This window comes from Octopus sinensis, linkage group LG23 (assembly GCF_006345805.1).
Source record: "Octopus sinensis linkage group LG23, ASM634580v1, whole genome shotgun sequence".
NCBI classification, from domain to species: Eukaryota; Metazoa; Mollusca; class Cephalopoda; order Octopoda; family Octopodidae; genus Octopus; species Octopus sinensis.
Genome location: NC_043019.1, coordinates 16,153,408 through 16,161,071, shown reverse-complemented (window position 1 = coordinate 16,161,071; position 7,664 = coordinate 16,153,408). Strand labels below are relative to the sequence as shown.

The window sequence follows — 7,664 nt, the reverse complement described above, 5'->3', positions numbered from 1 at the left end:
ACACATACACACAAACACAAATACAGAAAAAGTCCGGAAGACCCGCACAGAGTAAAGCGTCAGGCACGCACACACATTCTGTCCCCCTCTCACCCTCATACAGACACATTTATGCGTGTGTGCATGCTTGCATGTATGTGCGTGCGTACGCGCGCGCTCGTGCATACACATATATATACGTACATATACATATATGTAATAATTATACACACTTTCATGTGCTCACAGAATGAGGTATATAATTCTCTACGTTCTCAGCTGTCTATATATTATTTACTTACAATTCATATACTTACATACACCACATACGCAGGTGCACTCGAATACTACAGCGGTCAATGAACTTAACTATGCTCCATACTACTACATACATACATACATACATACATACATACATACATACATAAATATATATATATATATATATATATATATATATATATATGTATATGTGTATAAGATACAAAATGGGACATGAACGCAAAACATCCAGGCAGTAAGGTGATACAAAAAAGGGACAACAAAACATCCAGATAGACGATACAAAGAAAACAAGGACCGGTCATCCGGAGTTTTCTTTCCTCAGTCGAGTTCCAGATTATCTTTGCAATTTCGGCTGGTTATACTCGAGATTGCTCCTATCTGGCCAGCCCCAAGGAAAAACTAAGCAAAGAGCTTTAGATTCCTTGGATGAAAGTAGCGAATGTATAAAAAAAACAAGAACGAAAAAAACGGAGAATGTTACACAAATGCAAATAACAGGACATAACAACAGGTGTCTTTCGACTATGGACAAAACATATATATATATATATATATATATATATATATATACGTTTAAATATTTGTTGTGCAAGATTTTTTATGTGAAGTCGTGTGTTGAAACAGATATTTTATATTTCGGAATGGTCATATTGCCAGTTTAGCCAATAAAAACACACGCACTATATATTGGTGTATTTTGCTTCAGTGATATTTATTTTTTACATTAATCTTAATCTTATTTCGGCCAAAGTTCTTTCGTCACATCCTGTGACCGCATCAGTGGTCCTTTGTTTTCTTCTCACTTACTTGTGTCTCTCCTTACTAACCGTCAGCCATTTTGTATTTCTATTGTATGTCTTCATTTGCGCATGCTTATATCTCTATGTGCGTCTATGTTTATTTAGTGTGTGTGTGGGGGGGGGATGCCTGTAATATTTGTATCTTCTGGTTATATACATTCTTGTAATTTGTATTTTGTTTTTGTTGTTGTTGCTTTTGTTCTAATTTTGTTCATGTGTTTACATCCACCCATTATTATCATTACATATGCTTGTATGTATGTATAAGACAATATTAGTAATAATAATAATAAATCTAATCGAAAAAAAAAAAAAAAAAAAAGAATATACATATACATATATATATACATACATATACATATATATATATATACATATATACACACATATATACACATATACATATACATATATATACACATATACATATATAGATATTCATTTCTATTTCTTTAATACCTGTGTATTTATTATGTTTGCAGGATCCACTATTGTCATATGTTGTGGTGTGCGCTATTGCTCCATTCTAGTTTTCTATTCAGGCTAGGTTTATTTTCTATTATATGTGTAGCTTCTGTAATTTGTCTAATTGTTGCATCTGTTCTATGTGTGGACAATATCTTAATCTCTATGTTATTGATTGATCCCCCGTGTTCTTGTTCGGCGTGTTGGTACAGAATCGATGAGCTTTTACCTTCCTTGAGTTGTCTCCAATGTTCATTCACCCGCTCACCAATGCTTCTTGCAGTTTCCCCTACGTATGTACTGTCTTGTTACTGCATCGTTCCTCTATACATCTTATACTATAGACCACATTTCTGGCTTTACAGTTCGTTTGTGGGCTAAATCTACATACAGTGCAATAGTTATCCGTACAGAGAGTTCTACTAAAAGGATAGCTTCTACCAATTATAGATCTGATAGGGTTGCCTGGCTTTTCAACAACCTTAATTCTTAGTTTAAGTTTATCTAGGGTCCTTCTAAAGCGGTACGCTAGTTCACCTCCAGGGGTGGTGTCAACGAACATGACACTCTGGTATTTATGGCTATCATACCAAGAGTTGGCCTTCCCTATTTTCTTTTTTGTCCTTTCTATAGTGTTCCTGACTTGTTCCTATAGAGTGGGCAAATCCCATTCCTATCATTACATATTATATTATCAAATTTCTTCATGGCTCCTTTGTATACTCTGATCCTTTCTTTATGGCTGTAACCTGAGAACTGCATGCGGTGAATGAAATACTGTATGTGTCTCTTAATTCTGTAGGCTCGCACATGCGTGACACATTTCTCATTATTCTGACGAGGTCTGCCATCAAAATATTGAATTTGGCATTGCCCGCAATGGCTGAGTTCCGGTGGATCAGGTATTTTGAGGCCATAGGTTTTGCATAGTATGAATGAAGGATTTGGGTTTATTTTTCACAATTTCTAGCCAGAGTTCAGTGTCTAGTACTGGTAGTCTATGGTTGGGGTGTTTAGTGGGGTAGTCTATTGTGACCTTAATACTCTGGTGGATGGAGTTAGCTATTTGCTGGATGCTCTCCATAGTATTAGTTTCTATTACTATATCAACAGTACTCTCTTTTTTTCGATTAGATTTATTATTATTATTACTAATATTGTTCTTATACATACATACAAGCATATGTAATGATAATAATGGGTGGATGTAAACACATGAACAAAATTAGAACAAAAGCAACAACAACAAAAACAAAATACAAATTACAAGAATGTATATAACCAGAAGATACAAATATTACAGGCATCCCCCCCCCACACACACACTAAATAAACATAGACGCACATAGAGATATAAGCATGCGCAAATGAAGACATACAATAGAAATACAAAATGGCTGACGGTTAGTAAGGAGAGACACAAGTAAGTGAGAAGAAAACAAAGGACCACTGATGCGGTCACAGGAGTGTGACGAAAGAACTTTGGCCGAAATAAGATTAAGATTAATGTAAAAAATAAATATCACTGAAGCAAAATAACACCAATATATAGTGCGTGTGTTTTTTATTGGCTAAACTGGCAATATGACCATTCCGAAATATAACAATATATATATATATATATATATATATATAGATAAGAAAGTTTGCTTTACCAAACATTTCACTCTTTACTATTTTCTTATATATTCACCCACGTGCTTTACCAAACAGTTATTAAAAACTAGCAGTATCGCCCGGCGTTGCTCAGGTTTGTAAGGGAAATAACTATAAAGCATTTTTAGAGAGTTATAGCCCAAAAAAGCAAAAAGATGGAAAAAAATGATGGTAAATTATTTTTTTAGTTAAAAAAAGGTGGAGTTGCGTCCCCTAGACAGTTTGCGGTTTGTGTTTCTGATTCTCGACCCCATGTCGAATTTATCGATTTTTTTCAGAACTGGGGGAACTTTTCAAAATTTTCGCTGCGTTAGTTTTGAATTATGACATTGGGCTATGTGTGTGTCAAGTTTCATCAGAATCGGTTGAAAGCCGTGGTCAGGGTGAGGGTACAAGAAAACAGACACACAGAAACACGCACAGACAAACTGCCGTTTATATAAAGAGAGAGATAAACATTAAGTCACAAGAAATTTGAAGAGCTAACTGCGAAACCGGTATTTCTTTAAAAATTATAAAATTATGTCATTTTAAGGAGGAAAAAAATTTTTCCAATATTCTCCAGACATTTTGACACAAATATATATATTTTTTAACATTTAAGCCTTCTGTCGTTTTTTCACTCTTTACTATTTTCTTATATATATATATATATATAAACATACATATTTCTACGTATGTATATATGTGTGTATATTATATATATATATATGTATATACATATATAAATATATACATACATATACACACACACACACACACACACATACACACACAGAAATACACATACATAATCAGGGCCTGAAATATATGCACCCATCCATGTGTTATCTATACAAATATTCACCCTCTTTCACTCCCACAGATATTTATATACACGCATGCGCTGTGCTTATAAAGATAGGAGGCTTAATTATGGTAATTATATTATAACTTTTCTAATAAACTCTATTACGTACATCGAGCTCGTTATTCTTACTGCTTGTACACCCAAATGCACTCGCATTTCTTTGTGTGTGTGTGTGTGTGTGTGTGCGTATGTGAGTCTGTATGTCCGTGTGTGCGTAATTATGAATTAACAGGTAAGATTTAAGGCTTTAAGTAATTGATATTTTTTGTATAAAATATCATTTACAAGAACTAATCTGAAATAGAAATACAACAGGAGCACGGCAGTTGAATCTTGTATCTAATGCTTTTCGGTTGATTGAGGTGCCAAATGCGCCAAAGACTACTCCTGCTTAATTAGGTTATTTCAAAATTATCTGTGAGTCTTATGCGATATATGGTGAGCAAAAAACTGTTAGTGTTGAGAATAAAACATTTATATGGTATTATTTTGACAGGAGGAGACGGAAAGTACTCGGTGATGTAAAAGATAATGTGTCCTTTCCAGAATGCGAGAGATGTACGTTTTACACCCTGCGAAAGGACCTGGTCTCTTCTACTATTCTAGATTTTACTACTCAGAATCGTCTCCAAATTGCTTGCATAAAGGTGTCTTGCAAACACAATATGGTAACTCTCCAGGGTAGAACGATCACAGGGGTTATTATTTTCCTTGCGTGTTTCATCCTAAGGAAAGTACTCTTCGTTTAAAATGGCATGGTATGAAGTTATCCTTAAACAATCAGATGTGTAAACCAAAGAAATTTCTTTGCATCTGTCGGGGTTTGTAAAGGAATGTGTGTACGAATAAAATCTCGATTTAAACAAGTTCGCAGTCATACCGACACAAGCTTTTGCATTGTCTTTAGTAGTAATCGAAAACTAATTTACAATATATATGTACCTAAAATATAGAGAGCAGTTACTGGAAACAGGGCTGTTGGATAAGTTGGTGCTTTCTTGGTTAACGGATTAGTAATTTTTATTAAGTTCATAAATGCTATAACCTGCTAAGCCACTATCAAAGATTTGGTTAGTAGAATTTGAAAGTTTGATGGTATGTTTATTAGATATTTGCTGGTATGTCTGATGTAAGTGGAAATATTTCTTAATAAAGCTAAAGGAAATTTAAGCTAATGGTGTAGCAACTGCAATATTAAATAAGGGATGTACCAAAATGCTTCTTTACTTATTCTTGTTTTTATTGGTGCAGACGATAGATGTCGTAGAATAGGTTTAATCTTGTCAATTGTTTTATTGTGACATTAAGGAGTATTGCGAAAAATCTGCTTATTGATTGTTGAGGAAATCTAAGTGAGATGTTCGCAACACAAGCCCTGATATTATGCCTGCATTGGTTACAATGTCTGGATATAATAGGTCTAAATGTCTATGAATATACCTGCGTTGGTTACAATGTTTATGGATATAATTTGTAAACTTTGTACCACGGAGGGCTTCAATATTCTTTTTACAAAGACCCCTTAATTCAACTACCTTTTAGCGAAGATTCCAACATGCAAGCATACACAATGTAAATCGCATAGGTTTTACCAGCCAATTATCTTTCCATATTGATATCAAAGGCTGACATAACTGGAAGATAGGATGTATCCGAGAACGTGTTTATGTATTAACCTTTCTTTTGTTCTATTCATATAAAATATCATAATCTTACTTCATCTAATAATTCCTCACACTTCCACCTTTATTAATGATTGCAAATAATGAACGCTAACTTTAAATTCCTGTGTATGAGCGTGTGTTGTTTTATCTTGCTTTTTAACAGACCTGCTTACATTGTAACCGCCCTTTCTTCACGTTTCGTCAATGGTCACTATCTATTCGATAGTGGCTTCTTCCCTTATCACCAACAGGATTTTTAACGTTTCAAATATCTATCTATCTAGCTAGCTAGCTATTGTATATGTCAAAATAATTTAAAGCTTTTGAGAAATAAATCGTTTTTAATGGTGGATAAAGCTTTATCTATTTTGAGTTCCACGGGTAAAAACAAAGCGTGGCTGTGCGGTAGGAAGCTTACTTCCCAACCACATGGTTCTGGGTTCAGTCCCACTGTGTGGCTCCTTAGGCTAGTGTCTTCTACTATAGCCTCAGGCCAACCAAAGCCTTGTGAGTGGATTTGGTAGACGGAAACTGAAAAAAAGCCCTTCGTACATATATATATATATATATATATGATATATGTATGAATGTGTGTGTGTATGCATGTATGTATGTATTCATGCACGCACACAGAGAACAAGAGAGAAAACGAGAGACGAATGCTTGGCAATCGTATATAGAAAAGTTGTGTGTGTGTGTGTGTGTGTGTGTGTGAATGTATATTTGTATTTTTTTTTGGGGGGGGGGGTTATATTAAATTTCATTATCACTTTGTTATTATATTGAGATCCTGTAAAACTAAGTATATATTCTCTACCAGAAGCCTTGAGTGATTGGATTTCCTCGATTGAAAATCATGAAAGTTTGAGATCAATTTGATTCCATCAGCAACCAGAATTTGGTCTGTTTTATGGCCTGTCATTGCTTTGTGGTTTCTCTTGAGAAACTGAATTACTTACAATGCAAAATACACATCGTATAAAGTATTATACGAATCCGAAAGACTTCAATTCAATTTAGTGTTATTTCTGCATAAGTGGAACAAAAATTTAGGCTAAATTTGCGAGTATTGCAAATATAAATTACACTGCAAAGTGGCGAGCTGGCAGAAACGTTAACGCGTCGGGGGAAATACTTGGCGGTATTTTGTCTGCCGCTACGTTCTGAGTTCAAATTTCTGCCGAGGTCGACTTTGCCTTTCATCCTTTCAGGGTCGATAAATTAAGTACCAGTTCTGGATCAATATAATGGACTGGTCCCCACCCGACTCCACATTTCCAACCTTGTGCCTGTAGTGGAAAAGATTATAATCATCATCATTTTTATATTATTATTATTATGTTGTTGTTGTTATTGACATTGGTTATTGCTGTTATTGTGGTGGTGGTGATGTTGGTAGTGATGGAGGTTGTTAAGGTGATGGTTGTGGTGAAGCATTGTGCATTTGTTTACTTGTATTTTGAGCGATCCATGTTTTTCATGTTGTTGATTTCATTTAAATCTTACTCCTTATCCACTTTCTTCTTCTTCTTCTTCTTCTTCTTCCTCTTCTTCTTCTCCACTCTTCCACCTCCTCCTTCTCCCTTTTTCTTCTACAACTTCTAACAGGATAGTCAAGAGACCTGACATTTATGTAAAGGCATACACGCACTCGCTCCAATGTATGTTATGAACGTTTATGTACAGAATATATATATATATACACCCGCTTGAATACAATCTGATTTAAACACACTCAACTGCATAAGTATGTTTCTGGATACGTGCGTGTGGGTGTGTAGATATGTGCATGTGTGTGTGTTTGTATATATATATATATATACACACACACATATATGAATATATATATGTTTATATATATGTGGGGGCATGTATGTATTTATATGTAAACAAAGTGTGTATGTCTGCATGTATGTATGCATGTATGCTCATATGTATGTACACGTGTATGCATGCACAATTGCA

General features: G+C 34.6%; 1 long non-coding RNA gene across 1 annotated transcript in view; it reads left to right on the top strand.

Moving 5' to 3' along the window:
- Positions 1 to 6,217, top strand: part of LOC118767580 — a 10,282-nt gene extending 4,065 nt beyond the window's left edge. Inside the window, exons 2-3 of the long non-coding RNA XR_005003499.1 lie at positions 229 to 234; positions 6,093 to 6,217. This is a non-coding gene — a long non-coding RNA (uncharacterized LOC118767580). The remainder of the gene's footprint in view (positions 1 to 228; positions 235 to 6,092) is intronic.
- The last annotated feature ends 1,447 nt before the right edge of the window (positions 6,218 to 7,664 follow it).